Source organism: Brachyhypopomus gauderio, unplaced genomic scaffold, assembly GCF_052324685.1.
Source record: "Brachyhypopomus gauderio isolate BG-103 unplaced genomic scaffold, BGAUD_0.2 sc81, whole genome shotgun sequence".
NCBI classification, from domain to species: Eukaryota; Metazoa; Chordata; class Actinopteri; order Gymnotiformes; family Hypopomidae; genus Brachyhypopomus; species Brachyhypopomus gauderio.
The window spans coordinates 680,422-703,149 of record NW_027506902.1 but is presented as its reverse complement, the minus strand read 5'-3'; the positions used below and the strand labels follow the sequence as shown (position 1 = coordinate 703,149).

The following is a 22,728-nucleotide window of genomic DNA, read 5'->3' as shown; positions in this document are numbered from 1 at the left end:
GATGCACCACTGGACCTGTAAAGACAGGGCAGGGCCCATAGCTGCTTATCACAGCTATAGTGTTAGAGGTGACACAGGTATAATAAGTATGAACTCCTAATAATTATATTATTTCTTTAAGTGATAGAATATTTAAAACTTAATCACACTAAATAGTATATGTCTTTTATATCTAGTAGTTTCAAAAATTGAGGAAGTACGTTAATAAAATAAAAATAAATAAAACAAAATAAAAAGCAAAATAAAATAAATTTAAAAAAAATAAATAAAAGGATAAATAAATAAAATAAAAGGAAATAAAACGTTAGCTGGTACTCCAAAATGGATATCATCAACATCAATATCAACATCTTTTGGAGCCGTCCTGAGCTTTTAAAATCTGATTGGCTTTATTCTAACAAGACTGGGACTCATTTCACCCCCACGACCCAACACTCTCTACAATCACACTCAAATGTTATATTTAAACAATACTTAGCTATCCCGCAAAAACATCGCGTTTAGGTGAAATGGCATTAAGAGAGGAATTTACAAATAATAGGCTGTCTAACCGTATTCGCGTTGTCTTAGCATAGATTTAGTTCCCTAAATCTGCTTATTAAGAGGTAGATAATTCACTAAAATGCTTTAATGCACATTTTAATGCACATGTTAATTTGATTCTGATGTCCTTATAATACACAATCTGATTTTTTAAGCGTACTAACCTGTAAAAGTATATGATGGTCCACTGCTCCAGTTTGACTGCGCTGCTCGTATTTGCTGCCAACTTCCGGGAACTATTGACAGGCTCCACGATCCGCCATTGCTGTAAAAAAACTGGTCCATTGGAGTGAACGGAGTTGTCGCGACTCTCTCTCTATATGGCTCTGGCCTCACAGACCCGGCCCAGAGTTCACCTATTGGCAGGCGATACATTGCCCCTCCCTGAAGGGTCAACTGCCCCGGTGACCCACAGAGCTCGGACAAAGTCTCTCAAGTGAGCAGGGGTCCTCCTGAACCGATGTGGTCTCTCTTGAGCTCTCGGCAGCGCTGGGTCTGTGTCTGGGCCAGCGTGCGGGATGTCCTTAGGGGGATTAGAGCCATTAATGTCTCGCTGGCAGGGCCGATATGGAGTGAGACGGTCCGGTCCCAGTGCACCACCAAAATGCACCTTCCTGACCGCACTCGATACACCACTTCCCCCAGGCGGCTCAGGATTTCACAGGAGCCCTCCCAGTGGGACTGGAGCTTGGGGCAGCGCCCCCATCGTCGTCGTGGGTTGTAGAGCCAGACCAGTACCCCTGGGGCAGGAGGATCACCTTGGCACTGGGAGCCGTAGGCAGTCTTCTGCCGACCACAAGCATCCCCCTGGTGTTCTTGAGCCAGCTGCACATACCGGTGCGACTGCTGGTCTCCACTGCCAGCCCCATGTGGGGCCCCAAAGGCCAGCTCCACGGGTGTGTGCGCAGCTCCATGGGTGTGCGCAGATCCACGGGTGTGCTCTCTGCCGAACATGAGCTGTGCTGCCATGTCCCAAATGAGCACTCAATGGCAGCATCAGTATAGATGTGTGTGTTGGTTTAGTGGGGATGCTCTGTGAAGCTTGACTGCTGGTGAAGTCTACTTGATGGTCCCTGGACTTCACATTTACATTTTATGGCATTTGGCAGACACCCTTATCCAGAGCGACTTACATTTTTATCTAATTTTTTATACAAGTGAGCAATTGAGGGTTAAGGGCCTTGCTCAGGGGCACCTCAGTCATGGCCTTAGGTCTGGGAATTGAACCCACAACCCTCCGGTCACAAGACCAGTTCCCTAACCGCCAGGCCACGACTGCCCACTTCACTCCTCTGGCTGGACTTTCAAGCAGGAGCAAAAAGCCTTCGGGATGGCCGCAAAGATGCTCGACAGCATCTTTGGAAGCTTCTTAACAGGAGATGCGTTTTTACATGAAGCTGGAAAATATCAGACAAAATTATTAAGACTAAGATTAATTAATTTAAAGATTAATTATTAAATATTCAAAATATGGTACACTTCCACTCCACCCCCCCCCCCCCCCCCCCCCCTTCCCCCTTACAACACACCATTTCAACAGACTTACAGAATTCAGGAGAAGTAGTTTGCAGGTCGCCTCCTGTTGTCTTCTCTGGGCTTTCTTTATTTTGCTTCAATGGAAACTAACATTAAGAGAAATTCAAAAATCAAAAGGAGACCTCCAAAATGCTGTATGAAAGAATCTAGGGAACACACTTAAATATATTGATATATTGCTATGAATTGTATAGTGTTAATTCACTACCAAAATGTTCATCTCCACATGTGAGATGACTAGCAGAAAAACATGACTAGCAGAACATTAATTTCAAGAAATGTATTAGAAAAATAGACCTTCATACCTTCCAGCCAAATTTGACCATTGGGGACTTGAGAATCAAATCGAACCAGCTGATCTTCAGTGATGGATCCAAGTTGCAGGTGTCACTTACTGAGCAGGATGGGTCGTCTTCACTACTGAGTGAGATTGTTTCGAAACTCTGTGCATCACTCTCTGCCCTGACGGAGGGTTCAGGTGGTGCACTAGTAGATGAAGTAGTGACATTGCGATCCATCATCCAGCTAATGTCATCGTCAATTCCCGCACACCAAATATCTGGGTCTTCAAGTAGTCCAGAATCCATGTTGTTGTTCTTATTTATAATTAACATATTAACTAAAGAAATAAAAATACACAATAGTGTTACAGTAATAGATTTGCATTAATTAGCTCAACATATGAGTAAACAAATAGTTAAGATTTCATATGTACATTGCATATCCCTCCAAGCTCACTTCTAAACACAGCACACCTCTACACACAACACATCAGCAAAGACAAATGCATCTCCTACACACTACGCCACTAATCAAACACACCACGTAAAATCCATGATGTAGTGACTTGGACATTTTTTTCAACATTACTTAATCACATTTAAAATAGTTTTATTAGATGCAGCACAATATAACAAAAAAATATGCCTTAATTGTCAAATTTTATCAAGCCAGTCCAAAGATATTCACATTTAAATCGGTCCTTTTTTAAAATTTATTATTTTTTTATGCAATTAACCTAAAACGAAAGGAAATCTTGTGATCAAGAAATGTGCTCTAGTTTTAGCATGTGGCTACATGATGGTCCTCCCAGCGAAGACGATAGCCGGGAAGACACAGCGCACTGCAAATGGGGGAAAACGCGCTGCACATAGTTGAATCGTTTGATCAAAATGACGTGATATATTTTATAATCGCGATATAAATAAATGAACGCTGTACAAGTTCATAAATCACTTTACTCAAAGGCTTCAACAACATGTACGCTACAATTCGTAAACGCATTACAAATTCAGAAAACACATGCAATGGAATCCTATGAGAACCGCGGGGAAGTATGTTGGAAGCAGCTAAAACCAGCTGAAAAGTAAGTTTTATGATGACCACAGTTTTGACTAGCTCCTTTTTCAGTTACTTCTGAGAACACCTTCACAACTTTTCTTTGCAACATCTAAACGCAAACTACGCAAACAATGAATGAATGCATTGTGGCACCCTACTCCACAAGCAATATGCCTGTCTCCAGGTTCGCGCCTCAGCCCAATCACAAATATTTAGCGTTTCTGCACGCTCTCCCACGCAGTGTCCATGTCGCACATACGTAATCGCTTCATTATAAACACTACACGGCAATGCATTAATCTCTTTACATAAACAAATGATTTAAGCATTTCGACGTTTAAGAAGTTGCTCGCTGAATATATTTGTTACCTATTATACAACAGTTAGTTCCGACCTCACAATCTGATTGGGTGAGAAGTGTTCTAACCGTGCTGGTATTTGTGAGAACAGCACAGAGACCGGTCTCTGGAACAGCACCATTCTCACAACCTGTATCACTCGGCGGACGCGTTGCCAAGCAATGGCATATACACATAAGACTTCGGCTCGTGCCTACGACCAAATCACTCCCTCTCGTGTTCTATTGCTTAAATAACACACTATAAATCACTATCGATAAAGCAAGCTATATAACACAATCTAGCCATATGACTCTGTGCTAGGTTGCCACTTAAACAAACGGCCAACCTCTGCTATTACAAACATTCTAAGTAAACATTTAGCACATCAAATAGCTGAATTCGCACTTACCGATGAAGCGTCAGTTGGATAAGATTTTAACTGGATTCTTTCCTCTATGCCTATAACACTGAATAAATTGTCCTATTAGCTCAGTTATAACAATTAGCAATGAATAAATTATGCTCTTAATTACAGTTGATAATATCTGCTTGCTGTCAGCTGTTAGGAGAATTCGCCTACACTGGCGTATTTTCAGAATGACGGGCGATTTATATAGTCTACCATGTATGACGTCACAATGCTCATGACGTCATAGGCATTCCATGCGCTAGCCTCACTATCCTGGCTTGCATAAAATTTATCCATTGCATTTTACAGATATTTCCCTTAAGGGAAACACTGTTATACATTCAAATTAGGACATCTCATAAAACGGACGCAGATCTAAACTGTATATGGGAATATTTTTGCTTTTTATAAAGACCTAACGCTAAGCAGTTTCTTCATTGCTGCTGCCAAAATACTGAACTGCCACACTTTTCCAGCACAGAATCACTGGTTCTCAGGCAGAAAAACTGCTGCTGTTCTGGTCCCATAGTCTTGTTGGTGTGGAAGTATCTGTGATGCAAGTGGCTGAAGCCGCGACCCAGGCATCATATCATAAAGTTGTTTAACCACATGAATTTAAATAGATTAAATTAAAAAAGAGAAAAAACATTTGTCTTCTCTTGTGCTCATAGTTAAGTCCCAGGCAGTACTTTATAATTAGTTTATTATACCAGTTATCTCAATATGATTATTATACCAGCTTTTGCCAATTGGTGATTTTGCACAGATTGGAATTTGTCATCCGAATTTGTCATCATTTGCACAGATTGGAATTTTAACATCTAAGGATTTTTACCTCATAAATCAAGTGTCCACATATGTGGACATTATGCAATAATGGCAATACGTTGAACGATGTACCATGTCATAGATGTCGTTTGTATAAATAATAATAGAAAATTTGTACAAAATGTGTTGTTGCTGTAAATAGAAACCAATATAAAATTTGCCATTTTTATTGACTAAAAAGAAGCAAAATCTAAGAACATTTGTGTGTGTGTGTGTGTGTGTGTGTGTGTGTGTGTGTGTACTGTAGGTGAAAAATTCATATATTGTCTTTCTGTAATATTCATCAATATACACATGTATTGATTACACTTAGTGAGTAGAATGGAAATCATGTTATTAAGGTATATATTGAACATATTTTAGGCCTAGTACACATTGATCATTGTATGCCTTACATGCTTGTAGGCACTCTCTCTGTGTAGTCTGTCTCTTTGTGAGATGAAGACAGACAGCCCTGAAGATCTCTAGTCTGTAGATGAGGATGAGCTGCATCAGAATGGTGCATCTGACGGACCGGAGGAACAAGGAGACCTTGGCCAAATGACCCTGGCAGGGATGAAATGATGGTTGTGATACCTCACCCCATCACCTCACCTCACATTGGCCACCAATGAGACCTAGCCTGCTTCACTCATGACATGGAATATGATGTAATCATGTAGCAAAATAGTATAAAAACTATGGTCTGTTAGAGGGGGGCAGCTTTCTCTTGCAGATGCTCTTGAGTGTGTGTAACGGAGATCTCTGGATCGATCCATCTTTCTATTTTTCTGTCTATTGTCTTTAATAAACTTTGTACTCTTGTCTGATACCATACCCAACTGCTTTGACTGTTCTTTCTCACCATTAAGGTTCAAATTTCAATGACAGTGCAGTATAGTACACATGTTTGTGTTGTTTTTCAACCAGGGAAGTGTAGATCATCAACATCACACTATAAAGTTATTGAGGATATTCCAGTAGGCAGTGTGTCAGAGTCCACTTACAGTGACAGTGACATCAGCGAAGGAGAATATGAGCCAGATGTGAGACAAAGGGAAAAAAAGCAAAAAAGAACAAATCGAGGAAGGGGACAAAGGAAATGAGGGAGGTTTAAATAATTATCAAAGAAAACAGAATGTCAGAGGTAGGAATAGAATCTGGAGATGCAAGGATATTGATTACCAAGGGGTCCTATCTATGTTCATGGGGAATTTTGAGGTGAAAGCACAGGGTGAGGTACCCATTGAATTATTCTCCAGTCTGTTTCAAGACTCACTCATAGATGAGACTGTTTTGAGAGATTTCCTACAAGGAAATAGCTGTGGAATAACCTGAAGGTTTTGACATCACTGCCTATATTTATTTATCCAATACAAGTTACATTGTAGCCTGAATGGCATTATATTGCAATTAACTGTTCAAATATTAAGAGTTGTTTGTTTTAAGGTTCTTTTAACAGAACAAAACTTACTTGTTATAATGAAAATAGAATAGATTCTCCCAATTTGTTATATATAATTTGGCAATTTTTATAGAAAATATTCACTCCGTTCTTGCATGGTGTCCACATATTTGGAATATATGTGGAACATATGTGGAATCTTAAAAAGATTTTTATCAGAAATATTAAACCATTTGACTTTTTATGCATGCCAGACTAATAAAAACAATTATTTAAATCTAGCTGCAAGCGGAGATTGCAGGTTCAAACACGTACTGGCCTAAGCAGCCGAAGAGAACCAATGTTGTTTTGAGCAAACGTTTGACCTTTGATATGAAAGTATGAAGTGTTTTTTTTTATCTCAGATGAGGCACTAAATCCCCAAAAAATCAAAATGTGGCTAAATGTATTGGCAAAAAATGATTCAGATCAGAATCAGAATCTCTTTATTTTGCCAGGTATGTTAAACATACTAGGAATTTATCTTTGTGACGGGTAGGGTGAGCGAAAATAAATGGAAGCGATCACGCCAAGTCTCAGGGAAATAGGATGGTTTAATATGTGAAGTGCGCAAACCAAAACCCGTGAACTGATCCGAATTAAGGATATAATAACCAGCAGTCAACTGGTACAAAGACAAGACATATATAGACGAACAAACGACCCTCAGGTGAGACGGATCGCGGGCTCCGCCCACCTGAGGGACGAACACAACACCACACCCACAGGACAAGCTGCTGCTGTAGACGGGAGTGACCAGTAGGGGGCCGCCGTACCATGACAGTCTTGGTGAGAGCAACACATGTATGACATGTAACACGTGCACACTGTTGACAAACATAACTCTAAAGGTACAATAAACAATAAATAGACTCTGGAATATAGTTAGTACTAGAAAAAAAAGAGTGTGGACAAAAAGACATAAGACAATATAAAATGTAAAATATAAAATCTGTACTGTACACATGTGAGTATGAATATGTGAGTACGAATATATATGTATCCAGATGTTCTTGAGGTAGGTTTATGTTTAATAATGTTGTAGATGTTGCGGATGATGTTAACATTGTACAGCTGTGCAAAATAGCATAGTGCAAGTGAGAGACATGTCCTGTTCAGTGCAATTAAGTCCATTTGGTTGACTCGGATGAGTCCACTGTGGTTGAGGTGAGCTACAGCTCTGGGAAAGAAGCTGTTAGCATGTCGTTTTGTGCTGGTTCTGATGGTCCTTAGTCTTCTATCAGAGAGGAAAGCCTGGAAGAGGTGATGTGCAGGATGTGAGGGGTCTGTTGTAATTTTGTGAGCGCGTTTCCTCACCCTGCTGGTGTGGATCTCCTGCAGCGTTGGCAGGTTACATCCAATGATCTTCTCTGCTGATCTGATGATGCGCTGGAGTCTGGCTCTTTCTTGTGATGTAGAGGAACCAAACCAGGTGGTTATGGATGAGGTGAGGATGGACTCGATGATCGCTGTATAGAACTGGATCATCAGGGTCTCTAGTTCTAGATTAGTTTAGATTAGATTAGATGATACTTTATTAATCCCCAAGGGGAAATTCACTTGTCCAGCAACACACATCAATTACAAAAAACACACAAATGCCACACAACACCAACCCACCACCCAGATGTCCATAGTTGTTAATGCGTTGGTATATAGCGACCAACTTTAGGCCAATGTTGGAGCACATTGCTGTTTAATGCTTTGATTGTTTTATAATTGTTATATATTACGTTCATTTATATATTTAGAGGGACAGGAAGGGGTTAGAAATTCAGATTAGATTAATTTTCTAACATTAACATATCTTTATATTATGGTGATTTCTGTAATCCCATGGTATTGGGGACCTAAGTAATCTAAATGACTAATGTACATTTTCTGACAGAAGGAAATGTTTCTTTGACTTCATTGCGCAGAAGTATGCTTTAAAAGGGTACATTAAAACACATTACATTTACATCCAGACAGTATATGACATTAAAATACATTGATATAATATATATCTTGTCTTTTTAATACACACTTATTTACAGCAATTAATTCATTAAATAAATCTCTAATAATCTCAAATATGAATATCATGTCAAGAAGTTTTTCTGTGTCCTTTCCTCCGTGTTGTTTGTGTAGTGTCTACCATGGTTTGCTGTGCTGCATGGGGATGCTCCAATCGATCAGAGAAAGGAGCAAAAATTTATGGTTTCCCCACTGTAACTGAGAGGAGAAATAAATGGTTGTCTCAACTAAGCAGGAGCAATCTTACCCTCACTAAAGATTACAACAGCAAATATATATGTGAGGTAATCATCAAACACTGCATTTGCACTTTTCACAATAAACACACTATTGGAAAGCTTAATGCCTGATTTATTAAAATACAGAATAGTGAACAAAAAAAATCAAAGACTCCAGACAGACTCCGGTGCAGGGTGAGGGTGCCATCTAGTTGCAGGCTCCATTGAATCCCCTATGGTTCTTTGGCTTAAAGAGAGAGAGGAGAAAAAGACAGGAGAAAATGATTATTATGAGTATTGATGTGATATGAATTTGAACTTGTTGCACATCCTTGGTTGTTTTTTGTACGTGTATACGTATCCAGTAAGTGTTCTCTAATACTGTGTATTCACCCACTATGGGATATGTATATGGGTAGACAAAACTGAGTTGTCATGTGTGAGGAGTAAACTCACATCACTCTGCAGGCACATTTTGAGGCAGACCAGTTCATCAAAACCAAACAGGGCAAGACTAGGCTGAGAGCAGATGCTGTTCCCACCATTTTTGTGCATCGCCCCGCACTCAGAAAGAGGAAGCCCCCTGCACTACGATGCACCACTGGACCTGTAAAGACAGGGCAGGGCCCATAGCTGCTTATCACAGCTATAGTGTTAGAGGTGACACAGGTATAATAAGTATGAACTCCTAATAATTATATTATTTCTTTAAGTGATAGAATATTTAAAACTTAATCACACTAAATAGTATATGTCTTTTATATCTAGTAGTTTCAAAAATTGAGGAAGTACGTTAATAAAATAAAAATAAATAAAACAAAATAAAAAGCAAAATAAAATAAATTTAAAAAAAATAAATAAAAGGATAAATAAATAAAATAAAAGGAAATAAAACGTTAGCTGGTACTCCAAAATGGATATCATCAACATCAATATCAACATCTTTTGGAGCCGTCCTGAGCTTTTAAAATCTGATTGGCTTTATTCTAACAAGACTGGGACTCATTTCACCCCCACGACCCAACACTCTCTACAATCACACTCAAATGTTATATTTAAACAATACTTAGCTATCCCGCAAAAACATCGCGTTTAGGTGAAATGGCATTAAGAGAGGAATTTACAAATAATAGGCTGTCTAACCGTATTCGCGTTGTCTTAGCATAGATTTAGTTCCCTAAATCTGCTTATTAAGAGGTAGATAATTCACTAAAATGCTTTAATGCACATTTTAATGCACATGTTAATTTGATTCTGATGTCCTTATAATACACAATCTGATTTTTTAAGCGTACTAACCTGTAAAAGTATATGATGGTCCACTGCTCCAGTTTGACTGCGCTGCTCGTATTTGCTGCCAACTTCCGGGAACTATTGACAGGCTCCACGATCCGCCATTGCTGTAAAAAAACTGGTCCATTGGAGTGAACGGAGTTGTCGCGACTCTCTCTCTATATGGCTCTGGCCTCACAGACCCGGCCCAGAGTTCACCTATTGGCAGGCGATACATTGCCCCTCCCTGAAGGGTCAACTGCCCCGGTGACCCACAGAGCTCGGACAAAGTCTCTCAAGTGAGCAGGGGTCCTCCTGAACCGATGTGGTCTCTCTTGAGCTCTCGGCAGCGCTGGGTCTGTGTCTGGGCCAGCGTGCGGGATGTCCTTAGGGGGATTAGAGCCATTAATGTCTCGCTGGCAGGGCCGATATGGAGTGAGACGGTCCGGTCCCAGTGCACCACCAAAATGCACCTTCCTGACCGCACTCGATACACCACTTCCCCCAGGCGGCTCAGGATTTCACAGGAGCCCTCCCAGTGGGACTGGAGCTTGGGGCAGCGCCCCCGTCGTGGGTTGTAGAGCCAGACCAGTACCCCTGGGGCAGGAGGATCACCTTGGCACTGGGAGCCGTAGGCAGTCTTCTGCCGACCACAAGCATCCCCCTGGTGTTCTTGAGCCAGCTGCACATACCGGTGCGACTGCTGGTCTCCACTGCCAGCCCCATGTGGGGCCCCAAAGGCCAGCTCCACGGGTGTGTGCGCAGCTCCATGGGTGTGCGCAGATCCACGGGTGTGCTCTCTGCCGAACATGAGCTGTGCTGCCATGTCCCAAATGAGCACTCAATGGCAGCATCAGTATAGATGTGTGTGTTGCTTTAGTGGGGATGCTCTGTGAAGCTTGACTGCTGGTGAAGTCTACTTGATGGTCCCTGGACTTCACATTTACATTTTATGGCATTTGGCAGACACCCTTATCCAGAGCGACTTACATTTTTATCTAATTTTTTATACAAGTGAGCAATTGAGGGTTAAGGGCCTTGCTCAGGGGCACCTCAGTCATGGCCTTAGGTCTGGGAATTGAACCCACAACCCTCCGGTCACAAGACCAGTTCCCTAACCGCCAGGCCACGACTGCCCACTTCACTCCTCTGGCTGGACTTTCAAGCAGGAGCAAAAAGCCTTCGGGATGGCCGCAAAGATGCTCGACAGCATCTTTGGAAGCTTCTTAACAGGAGATGCGTTTTTACATGAAGCTGGAAAATATCAGACAAAATTATTAAGACTAAGATTAATTAATTTAAAGATTAATTATTAAATATTCAAAATATGGTACACTTCCACTCCACCCCCCCCCCCCCCCCCCCCCCCCCCCCTTCCCCCTTACAACACACCATTTCAACAGACTTACAGAATTCAGGAGAAGTAGTTTGCAGGTCGCCTCCTGTTGTCTTCTCTGGGCTTTCTTTATTTTGCTTCAATGGAAACTAACATTAAGAGAAATTCAAAAATCAAAAGGAGACCTCCAAAATGCTGTATGAAAGAATCTAGGGAACACACTTAAATATATTGATATATTGCTATGAATTGTATAGTGTTAATTCACTACCAAAATGTTCATCTCCACATGTGAGATGACTAGCAGAAAAACATGACTAGCAGAACATTAATTTCAAGAAATGTATTAGAAAAATAGACCTTCATACCTTCCAGCCAAATTTGACCATTGGGGACTTGAGAATCAAATCGAACCAGCTGATCTTCAGTGATGGATCCAAGTTGCAGGTGTCACTTACTGAGCAGGATGGGTCGTCTTCACTACTGAGTGAGATTGTTTCGAAACTCTGTGCATCACTCTCTGCCCTGACGGAGGGTTCAGGTGGTGCACTAGTAGATGAAGTAGTGACATTGCGATCCATCATCCAGCTAATGTCATCGTCAATTCCCGCACACCAAATATCTGGGTCTTCAAGTAGTCCAGAATCCATGTTGTTGTTCTTATTTATAATTAACATATTAACTAAAGAAATAAAAATACACAATAGTGTTACAGTAATAGATTTGCATTAATTAGCTCAACATATGAGTAAACAAATAGTTAAGATTTCATATGTACATTGCATATCCCTCCAAGCTCACTTCTAAACACAGCACACCTCTACACACAACACATCAGCAAAGACAAATGCATCTCCTACACACTACGCCACTAATCAAACACACCACGTAAAATCCATGATGTAGTGACTTGGACATTTTTTTCAACATTACTTAATCACATTTAAAATAGTTTTATTAGATGCAGCACAATATAACAAAAAAATATGCCTTAATTGTCAAATTTTATCAAGCCAGTCCAAAGATATTCACATTTAAATCGGTCCTTTTTTAAAATTTATTATTTTTTTATGCAATTAACCTAAAACGAAAGGAAATCTTGTGATCAAGAAATGTGCTCTAGTTTTAGCATGTGGCTACATGATGGTCCTCCCAGCGAAGACGATAGCCGGGAAGACACAGCGCACTGCAAATGGGGGAAAACGCGCTGCACATAGTTGAATCGTTTGATCAAAATGACGTGATATATTTTATAATCGCGATATAAATAAATGAACGCTGTACAAGTTCATAAATCACTTTACTCAAACGCTTCAACAACATGTACGCTACATTTCGTAAACGCATTACAAATTCAGAAAACACATGCAATGGAATCCTATGAGAACCGCGGGGAAGTATGTTGGAAGCAGCTAAAACCAGCTGAAAAGTAAGTTTTATGATGACCACAGTTTTGACTAGCTCCTTTTTCAGTTACTTCTGAGAACACCTTCACAACTTTTCTTTGCAACATCTAAACGCAAACTACGCAAACAATGAATGAATGCATTGTGGCACCCTACTCCACAAGCAATATGCCTGTCTCCAGGTTCGCGCCTCAGCCCAATCACAAATATTTAGCGTTTCTGCACGCTCTCCCACGCAGTGTCCATGTCGCACATACGTAATCGCTTCATTATAAACACTACACGGCAATGCATTAATCTCTTTACATAAACAAATGATTTAAGCATTTCGACGTTTAAGAAGTTGCTCGCTGAATATATTTGTTACCTATTATACAACAGTTAGTTCCGACCTCACAATCTGATTGGGTGAGAAGTGTTCTAACCGTGCTGGTATTTGTGAGAACAGCACAGAGACCGGTCTCTGGAACAGCACCATTCTCACAACCTGTATCACTGGGCGGACGCGTTGCCAAGCAATGGCATATACACATAAGACTTCGGCTCGTGCCTACGACCAAATCACTCCCTCTCGTGTTCTATTGCTTAAATAACACACTATAAATCACTATCGATAAAGCAAGCTATATAACACAATCTAGCCATTTGACTCTGTGCTAGGTTGCCACTTAAACAAACGGCCAACCTCTGCTATTACAAACATTCTAAGTAAACATTTAGCAAAGCAAATAGCTGAATTCGCACTTACCGATGAAGCGTCAGTTGGATAAGATTTTAACTGGATTCTTTCCTCTATGCCTATAACACTGAATAGATTGTCCTATTAGCTCAGTTATAACAATTAGGAATGAATAAATTATGCTCTTAATTACAGTTGATAATATCTGCTTGCTGTCAGCTGTTAGGAGAATTCGCCTACACTGGCGTATTTTCAGAATGACGGGCGATTAATATAGTCTACCATGTATGACGTCACAATGCTCATGACGTCATAGGCATTCCATGCGCTAGCCTCACTATCCTGGCTTGCATAAAATTTATCCATTGCATTTTACAGATATTTCCCTTAAGGGAAACACTGTTATACATTCAAATTAGGACATCTCATAAAACGGACGCAGATCTAAACTGTATATGGGAATGTTTTTGCTTTTTATAAAGACCTAACGCTAAGCAGTCTCTTCATTGCTGCTGCCAAAATACTGAACTGCCACACTTTTCCAGCACAGAATCACTGGTTCTCAGGCAGAAAAACTGCTGCTGTTCTGGTCCCATAGTCTTGTTGGTGTGGAAGTATCTGTGATGCAAGTGGCTGAAGCCGCGACCCAGGCATCATATCATAAAGTTGTTTAACCACATGAATTTAAATAGATTAAATTAAAAAAGAGAAAAAACATTTGTCTTCTCTTGTGCTCATAGTTAAGTCCCAGGCAGTACTTTATAATTAGTTTATTATACCAGTTATCTCAATATGATTATTATACCAGCTTTTGCCAATTGGTGATTTTGCACAGATTGGAATTTGTCATCCGAATTTGTCATCATTTGTCATCCGGAATTTGTCATCATTTGCACAGATTGGAATTTTAACATCTAAGGATTTTTACCTCATAAATCAAGTGTCCACATATGTGGACATTATGCAATAATGGCAATACGTTGAATGATGTACCATGTCGTAGATGTCGTTTGTATAAATAATAATAGAAAATTTGTACAAAATGTGTTGTTGCTGTAAATAGAAACCAATATAAAATTTGCCATTTTTATTGCCTAAAAAGAAGCAAAATCTAAGAACATTTGTGTGTGTGTGTGTGTGTGTGTGTGTTTGTGTGTACTGTAGGTGAAAAATTCATATATTGTCTTTCTGTAATATTCATCAATATACACATGTATTGATTACACTTAGTGAGTAGAATGGAAATCACGTTATTAAGGTATATATTGAACATATTTTAGGCCTACACATTGATCATTGTATGCCTTACATGCTTGTAGGCACTCTCTCTAGTAATAAAGTAGTAAATTGTGTGTGAAGCCACTCTTTGTGAGATGAAGACAGACAGCCCTGAAGATCTCTAGTCTGTAGATGAGGATGAGCTGCATCAGAATGGTGCATCTGACGGACCGGAGGAACAAGGAGACCTTGGCCAAATGACCCTGGCAGGGATGAAGTGATGGTTGTGATACCTCACCCCATCACCTCACCTCACATTGGCCACCAATGAGACCTAGCCTGCTTCACTCATGACATGCAATATGATGTAATCATGTAGCAAAATAGTATAAAAACTATGGTCTGTTAGAGGGGGGCAGCTTTCTCTTGCAGATGCTCTTGAGTGTGTGTAACGGAGATCTCTGGATCGATCCATCTTTCTATTTTTCTGTCTATTGTCTTTAATAAACTTTGTACTCTTGTCTGATACCATACCCAACTGCTTTTGACTATTCTTTCTCACCATTAAGGTTCAAATTTCAATGACAGTGCATTATAGTACACATGTTTATGTGTTGTTTTTCAACCAGGGAAGTGTAGATCATCAACATCACACTATAAAGTTATTGAGGATATTCCAGTAAGCAGTGTGTCAGAGTCCACTTACTGTGCGTTCACACCGAAAGCGACGAGAGCGACACGGCGACCGGAAGTCATTCATTTTCAATGAGAGTGAGCGACGCGACGCGGCGCGACGCGGCGCGACGCGAAGTGAGCGATTCGAGCGACGCGAACAAGTTGAGCTTGGCTCAACTTTATGCAAATGAGCAGTGACGCGCGGCGGCGACTACCAATCAGAAAGTATGTTTGCACCCTCCTCCGAAACCGCACCTCTGACTTTGGTTCCTACTGATTATTTGTTCCGATTGCAAAATGGAGGAGAGATTAATAGTGGCTGTCTCTGGATGTCCCGCACTTTACGATGTGTCCCTGTTTATTTACAGTACAAAATGTTTATTTTTGGAGGGAATACTGTTCATTTGTTAAAAAACATCTGCAATAAATTAGCGTATACCCTATTATTGGTTATGATTTTTAAAATTCCTGTTTGATCTTCGGGTCTGGGGTAAAAAGTAAAAAAAAAATACATAAACATTTTAGGTTTATATACTATATGTGTTTTATACACACACTATGTTTTATACACGCACTCATTTATAATCGTGTGTCCTGTAATCAATAGATTAAAATAAATACTGCGTCCTGCTTTAAAAACGTGATTTGCATATCTGTCACGTGCTGCATGCCGGCGTGATGTTGGACACGCCCCCACGCGACGAGATGCTGGCGATTTGGCGACGGAGAGCGATTTTATCGCTTTCGGTGTGAACGCACAGTTACAGTGACAGTGACATCAGCGAAGGAGAATATGAGCCAGATGTGAGACAAAGGGAAAAAAAGCAAAAAAGAACAAATCGAGGAAGGGGACAAAGGAAATGAGGGAGGTTTAAATAATTATCAAAGAAAACAGAATGTCAGAGGTAGGAATAGAATCTGGAGATGCAAGGATATTGATTACCAAGGGGTCCCATCTATGTTCATGGGGAATTTTGAGGTGAAATCACAGGGTGAGGTACCCATTGAATTATTCTCCAGTCTGTTTCAAGACTCACTCATAGATGAGACTGTTTTGAGACATTTCCTACAAGGAAATAGCTGTGGAATAACCTGAAGGTTTTGACATCACTGCCTATATTTATTTATCCAATACAAGTTACATTGTAGCCTGAACGGCATTATATTGCAATTAACTGTTCAAATATTAAGAGTTGTTTGTTTTAAGGTTCTTTTAACAGAACAAAACTTACTTGTTATAATGAAAAGAGAATAGATTCTCCCAATTTGTTATATATAATTTGGCAATTTTTATAGAAAACATATGTGGAATCTTAAAAAGATTTTAATCAGAAATATTAAACCATTTGACTTTTTATGCATGCCAGACTAATAAAAACAATTATTTAAATCTAGCTGCAAGCGGAGATTGCAGGTTCAAACACGTACTGGCCTAAGCAGCCGAAGAGAACCAATGTTGTTTTGAGCAAACGTTTGACCTTTGATATGAAAGTATGAAGTGTTTTTTTTTTTATCTCAGATGAGGCACTAAATCCCCAAAAAATCAAAATGTGGCTAAATGTATTGGCAAAAAATGATTCAGATCAGAATCAGAATCAGAATCTCTTTATTTTGCCAGGTATGTTAAACATACTAGGAATTTGTCTTTGTGAGGGGTGGGGTGAGCGAAAATAAATGGAAGCGATCACGCCAAGTCTCAGGGAAATAGGATGGTTTAATATGTGAAGTGCGCAAACCCAAACCCGTGAACTGATCCGAATTAAGGATATAATAACCAGCGGTCAACTGGTACAAAGACAAGACATATATAGACGAACAAACGACCCTCAGGTGGGCGGAGCCCGCGATCCGTCTCACCTGAGGGTCGTTTGTTCGTCTATATATGTCTTGTACGAACACAACACCACACCCACAGGACAAGCTGCTGCTGTAGACGGGGGTGACCAGTAGGGGGCCGCCGTACCGTGACAGTGAGAGCAACACATGTATGACATGTAACACGTGCACACTGTTGACAAACATAACTCTAAAGGTACAATAAACAATAAATAGACTATGGAATATAGTTAGTACTAGAAAAAAGACATAAGACAATATAAAATGTAAAATATAAAATCTGTACTGTACACATGTGAGTATGAATATGTGAGTACGAATATATATGTATCCAGATGTTCTTGAGGTAGGTTTATGTTTAATAATGTTGTAGATGTTGCGGATGATGTTAACATTGTACAGCTGTGCAAAATAGCATAGTGCAAGTGAGAGACATGTCCTGTTCAGTGCAATTAAGTCCATTTGGTTTAAAGACTCAGATGAGTCCACTGTGGTTGAGGAGAGCTACAGCTCTGGGAAAGAAGCTGTTAGCATGTCGTTTTGTGCTGGTTCTGATGGTCCTTAGTCTTCTACCAGAGAGGAGAGTCTGGAAGAGGTGATGTGCAGGATGTGAGGGGTCTGTTGTAATTTTGTGAGCGCGTTTCCTCACCCTGCTGGTGTGGATCTCCTGCAGCGTTGGCAGGTTACATCCAATGATCTTCTCTGCTGGTCTGATGATGCGCTGGAGTCTGGCTCTTTCTTGTGATGTAGAGGAACCAAACCAGGTGGTTATGGATGAGGTGAGGATGGACTCGATGATCGCTGTATAGAACTGGATCATCAGGGTCTCTAGTTCGAGATTAGTTTAGATTAGATTAGATGATACTTTATTAATCCCCAAGGGGAAATTCACTTGTCCAGCAACACACATCAATTACAAAAAACACACAAATGCCACACAACACCAACCCACCACCCAGATGTCCATAGTTGTTAATGCGTTGGTATATAGCGACCAACTTTAGGCCAATGTTGGAGCACATTGCTGTTCAATGCTTTGATTGTTTTATAATTGTTATATATTACGTTCATTTATATATTTAGAGGGACAGGAAGGGGTTAGAAATTCAGATTAGATTAATTTTTTAACATTAACATATCTTTATATCATGGTGATTTCTGTAACCCCATGGTATTGGGGACCTAAGTAATCTAAATGACTAATGTACATTTTCTGACAGAAGGAAATGTTTCTTTGACTTCATTGCGCAGAAGTATGCTTTAAAAGGGTACATTAAAACACATTACATTTACATCCAGACAGTATATGACATATTAAAATACATTGATAAATTATATATATCTTGTCTTTTTAATACACACTTATTTACAGCAATTCATTCATTAAATAAATCTCTAATAATCTCAAATATGAATATCATGTCAAGAAGTTTTTCTGTGTCCTTTCCTCCGTGTTGTTTGTGTAGTGTCTACCATGGTTTGCTGTGCTGCATGGGGATGCTCCAATCGATCAGAGAAAGGAGCAAAAATGTATGGTTTCCCCACTGTAACTGAGAGGAGAAATAAATGGTTGTCTCAACTAAGCAGGAGCAATCTTACCCTCACTAAAGATTACAACAGCAAATATATATGTGAGGTAATCATCAAACACTGCATTTGCACTTTTCACAATAAACACACTATTGGAAAGCTTAATGCCTGATTTATTAAAATACAGAATAGTGAACAAAAAAAATCAAAGACTCCAGACAGACTCCGGTGCAGGGTGAGGGTGCCATCTAGTTGCAGGCTCCATTGAATCCCCTATGGTTCTTTGGCTTAAAGAGAGAGAGGAGAAAAAGACAGGAGAAAATGATTATTATGAGTATTGATGTGATATGAATTTGAACTTGTTGCACATCCTTGGTTGTTTTTTGTACGTGTATACGTATCCAGTAAGTGTTCTCTAATACTGTGTATTCACCCACTATGGGATGTGTATATGGGTAGACAAAACTGAGTTGTCATGTGTGAGGAGTAAACTCACATCACTCTGCAGGCACATTTTGAGGCAGACCAGTTCATCAAAACCAAACAGGGCAAGACTAGGCTGAGAGCAGATGCTGTTCCCACCATTTTTGTGCATCGCCCCGCACTCAGAAAGAGGAAGTCCCCTGCACTACGATGCACCACTGGACCTGTAAAGACAGGGCAGGGCCCATAGCTGCTTATCACAGCTATAGTGTTAGAGGTGACACAGGTATAATAAGTATGAACTCCTAATAATTATATTATTTCTTTAAGTGATAAAATATTTAAAACTTAATCACACTAAATAGTATATGTCTTTTATATCTAGTAGTTTCAAAAATTGAGGAAGTACTTTAATAAAATAAAATAAAAATAAATAAAACAAAATAAAAAGCAAAATAAAATAAATAAAAGGATAAATAAATAAAATAAAAGGAAATAAAACGTTAGCTGGTACTCCAAAATGGATATCATCAACATCAATATCAACATCTTTTGGAGCCGTCCTGAGCTTTTAAAATCTGATCGGCTTTATTCTAACAAGACTGGGACTCATTTCACCCCCACGACCCAACACTCTCTACAATCACACTCAAATGTTATATTTAAACAATATTTAGCTACCCCGCAAAAACATCGCGTTTAGGTGAAATGGCATTAAGAGAGGAATTTACAAATAATAGGCTGTCTAACCGTATTCGCGTTGTCTTAGCATAGATTTAGTTCCCTAAATCTGCTTATTAAGAGGTAGATAATTCACTAAAATGCTTTAATGCACATTTTAATGCACATGTTAATTTGATTCTGATGTCCTTCTGATGTAAAGCGTACTAACCTGTAAAAGTATATCACAGATGGTCCACTGCTCCAGTTTGACTGCGCTGCTCGTATTTGCTGCTAACTTCCGGGAACTATTGACAGGCTCCACGATCCGCCATTGCTGTAAAAAAACTGGTCCATCGGAGTGAACGGAGTTGTCGCGACTCTCTCTCTATATGGCTCTGGCCTCACAGACCCGGCCCAGAGTTCACCTATTGGCAGGCGATACATTGCCCCTCCCTCAAGGGTCAACTGCCCCGGTGACCCACAGAGCCCGGACAAAGTCTCTCAAGTGAGCAGGGGTCCTCCTGAACCGATGTGGTCTCTCTTGAGCTCTCGGCAGTGCTGGGTCTGTGTCTGGGCCAGCGTGCGGGATGTCCTTAGGGGAATTAGAGCCATTAATGTCTCGCTGGCAGGGCCGATAATGGAGTGAGACGGTCCGGTCCCGGTGCACCACCAAAATGCACCTTCCTGACCGCACTCGATACACCACTTCCCCCAGGCGGCTCAGGATTTCACAGGAGCCCTCCCAGTGGGACTGGAGCTTGGGGCAGCGCCCCCGTCGTGGGTTGTAGAGCCAGACCAGTACCCCTGGGGCAGGAGGATCACCTTGGCACTGGGAGCCGTAGGCAGTCTTCTGCCGACCACAAGCATCCCCCTGGTGTTCTTGAGCCAGCTGCACATACCGGTGCGACTGCTGGTCTCCACTGCCTGCCCCATGTGGGGCCCCAAAGGCCAGCTCCACGGGTGTGTGCGCAGCTCCATGGGTGTGCGCAGATCCACGGGTGTGCGCACAACTCTCTGCCGAACATGAGCTGTGCTGCCGTGTGCCAAATGAGCGCTCAATGGCAGCATCAGTATAGATGTGTGTGTTGCTTTAGTGGGGATAGTCATATTCAACACAGATTGCTCTGTGAAGCTTGACTGCTGGTGAAGTCTACTTGATGGTCCCTGGACTTCACATTTACATTTACATTTTATGGCATTTGGCAGACGCCCTTATCCAGAGCGACTTACATTTTTATCTAATTTTTTATACAAGTGAGCAATTGAGGGTTAAGGGCCTTGCTCAGGGGCACCTCAGTCATGGCCTTAGGTCTGGGAATCGAACCCACAACCCTCCGGTCACAAGACCAGTTCCCTAACCGCCAGGCCACGACTGCCCACTTCACTCCTCTGGCTGGACTTTCAAGCAGGAGCAAAAAGCCTTCGGGATGGCCGCAAAGATGCTCGACAGCATCTTTGGAAGCTTCTTAACAGGAGATGCGTTTTTACATGAAGCTGGAAAATATCAGACAAAATTATTAAGACTAAGATTAATTAATTTAAAGATTAATTATTAAATATTCAAAATATGGTACACTTCCACAACACCCCCCCCCCCCCCCCCCCCCCCCTTACAACACACCATTTCAACAGACTTACAGAATTCAGGAGAAGTAGTTTGCAGGTCGCCTCCTGTCGTCTTCTCTGGGCTTTCTTTATTTTGCTTCAATGGAAACTAACATTAAGAGAAATTCAAAAATCAAAAGGAGACCTCCAAAATGCTGTATGAAAGAATCTAGGGAACACACTTAAATATATTGCTATGAATTGTATAGTGTTAATTCACTACCAAAATGTTCATCTCCACATGTGAGATGACTAGCAGAAAAACATGACTAGCAGAACATTAATTTCAAGAAATGTATTAGAAAAATTGACCTTTAATACCTTCCAGCCAAATTTGACAATTGGGGACTTGAGAATCAAATCGAACCAGCTGATCTTCAGTGATGGATCCAAGTTGCAGGTGTCACTTACTGAGCAGGATGGGTCGTCTTCACTACTGAGTGAGATTGTTTCAAAACTCTGTGCATCACTCTCTGCCCTGACGGAGGGTTCAGGTGGTGCACTAGTAGATGAAGTAGTGACATTGCGATCCATCATCCAGCTAATGTCATCAATTTCCGCACACCAAATATCTGGGTCCTCAAGTAGTCCAGAATCCATGTTGTTGTTCTTATTTATAATTAACATATTAACTAAAGAAATAAAAATACACAATAGTGTTACAGTAATAGATTTGCATTAATTAGCTCAACATATGAGTAAACAAATAGTTAAGATTTCATATGTACATTGCATATCCCTCCAAGCTCACTTCTAAACACAGCACACCTCTACACACCACACATCAGCAAAGACAAATGCACCTCCTACACACTACGCCACTAATCAAACACACCACGTAAAATCCATGATGTAGTGACTTGGACATTTTTTTCAACATTACTTAATCACATTTAAAATAGTTTTATTAGATGCAGCACAATATAACAAAAAAATGCCTTAATTGTCCAATTTTATCAAGCCAGTCCAAAGATATTCACATTTAAATCGGTCCTTTTTTTATGCAATTAACCTAAAACGAAAAGAAATCTTGTGATCAAGAAATGTGCTCTAGTTTTAGCATGTGGCTACATGATGGTCCTTCCAGCGAAGACGATAGCCGGGAAGACACAGCGCACTGCAAATGGGGGAAAACGCGCTGCACATAGTTGAATCGTTTGATCAAAATGACATGTGATATATTTTATAATCGCGATAGAAATAAATGAACGCTGTACAAGTTCATAAATCACTTTACTCAAACGCTTCAACAACATGTATGCTACATTTCGTAAACGCATTACAAATTCAGAAAACGCATGCAATGGAATCCTATGAGAACCGCGGGGAAGAATGTTGGGAGCAGCTAAAACCAGCTGAAAAGTAAGTTTTATGATGACCACAGTTTTGACTAGCTCCTTTTTCAGTTACTTCTGAGAACACCTTCACAA

At 40.4% G+C, this 22,728-nt stretch overlaps 3 long non-coding RNA genes across 4 annotated transcripts; all 3 read right to left on the bottom strand.

Moving 5' to 3' along the window:
• Positions 1–8,664: 8,664 nt before the first annotated feature.
• LOC143493102 (uncharacterized) lies at positions 8,665–10,483 on the bottom strand. Its single transcript, XR_013125343.1, has 3 exons — positions 9,955–10,483; positions 9,112–9,262; positions 8,665–8,902 (listed from the first exon to the last, which is right to left on the bottom strand). It is a non-coding gene; the product is annotated as an uncharacterized LOC143493102 (long non-coding RNA).
• Positions 10,484–10,571: 88 nt separating this feature from the next.
• On the bottom strand, positions 10,572–14,183 carry LOC143493085 (uncharacterized). The gene is made up of 4 exons (XR_013125340.1): positions 13,418–14,183; positions 11,632–11,945; positions 11,337–11,412; positions 10,572–11,181 (listed from the first exon to the last, which is right to left on the bottom strand). It is a non-coding gene; the product is annotated as an uncharacterized LOC143493085 (long non-coding RNA).
• Positions 14,184–18,539: 4,356 nt separating this feature from the next.
• On the bottom strand, positions 18,540–21,367 carry LOC143493089 (uncharacterized). 2 transcript variants are annotated; one of them, XR_013125342.1, is made up of 4 exons: positions 21,332–21,367; positions 19,923–21,187; positions 19,104–19,293; positions 18,540–18,894 (listed from the first exon to the last, which is right to left on the bottom strand). It is a non-coding gene; the product is annotated as an uncharacterized LOC143493089 (long non-coding RNA). The 2 variants fall into 2 exon arrangements; XR_013125341.1 differs by having other exon boundaries at positions 19,104–19,254.
• Positions 21,368–22,728: the final 1,361 nt, after the last annotated feature.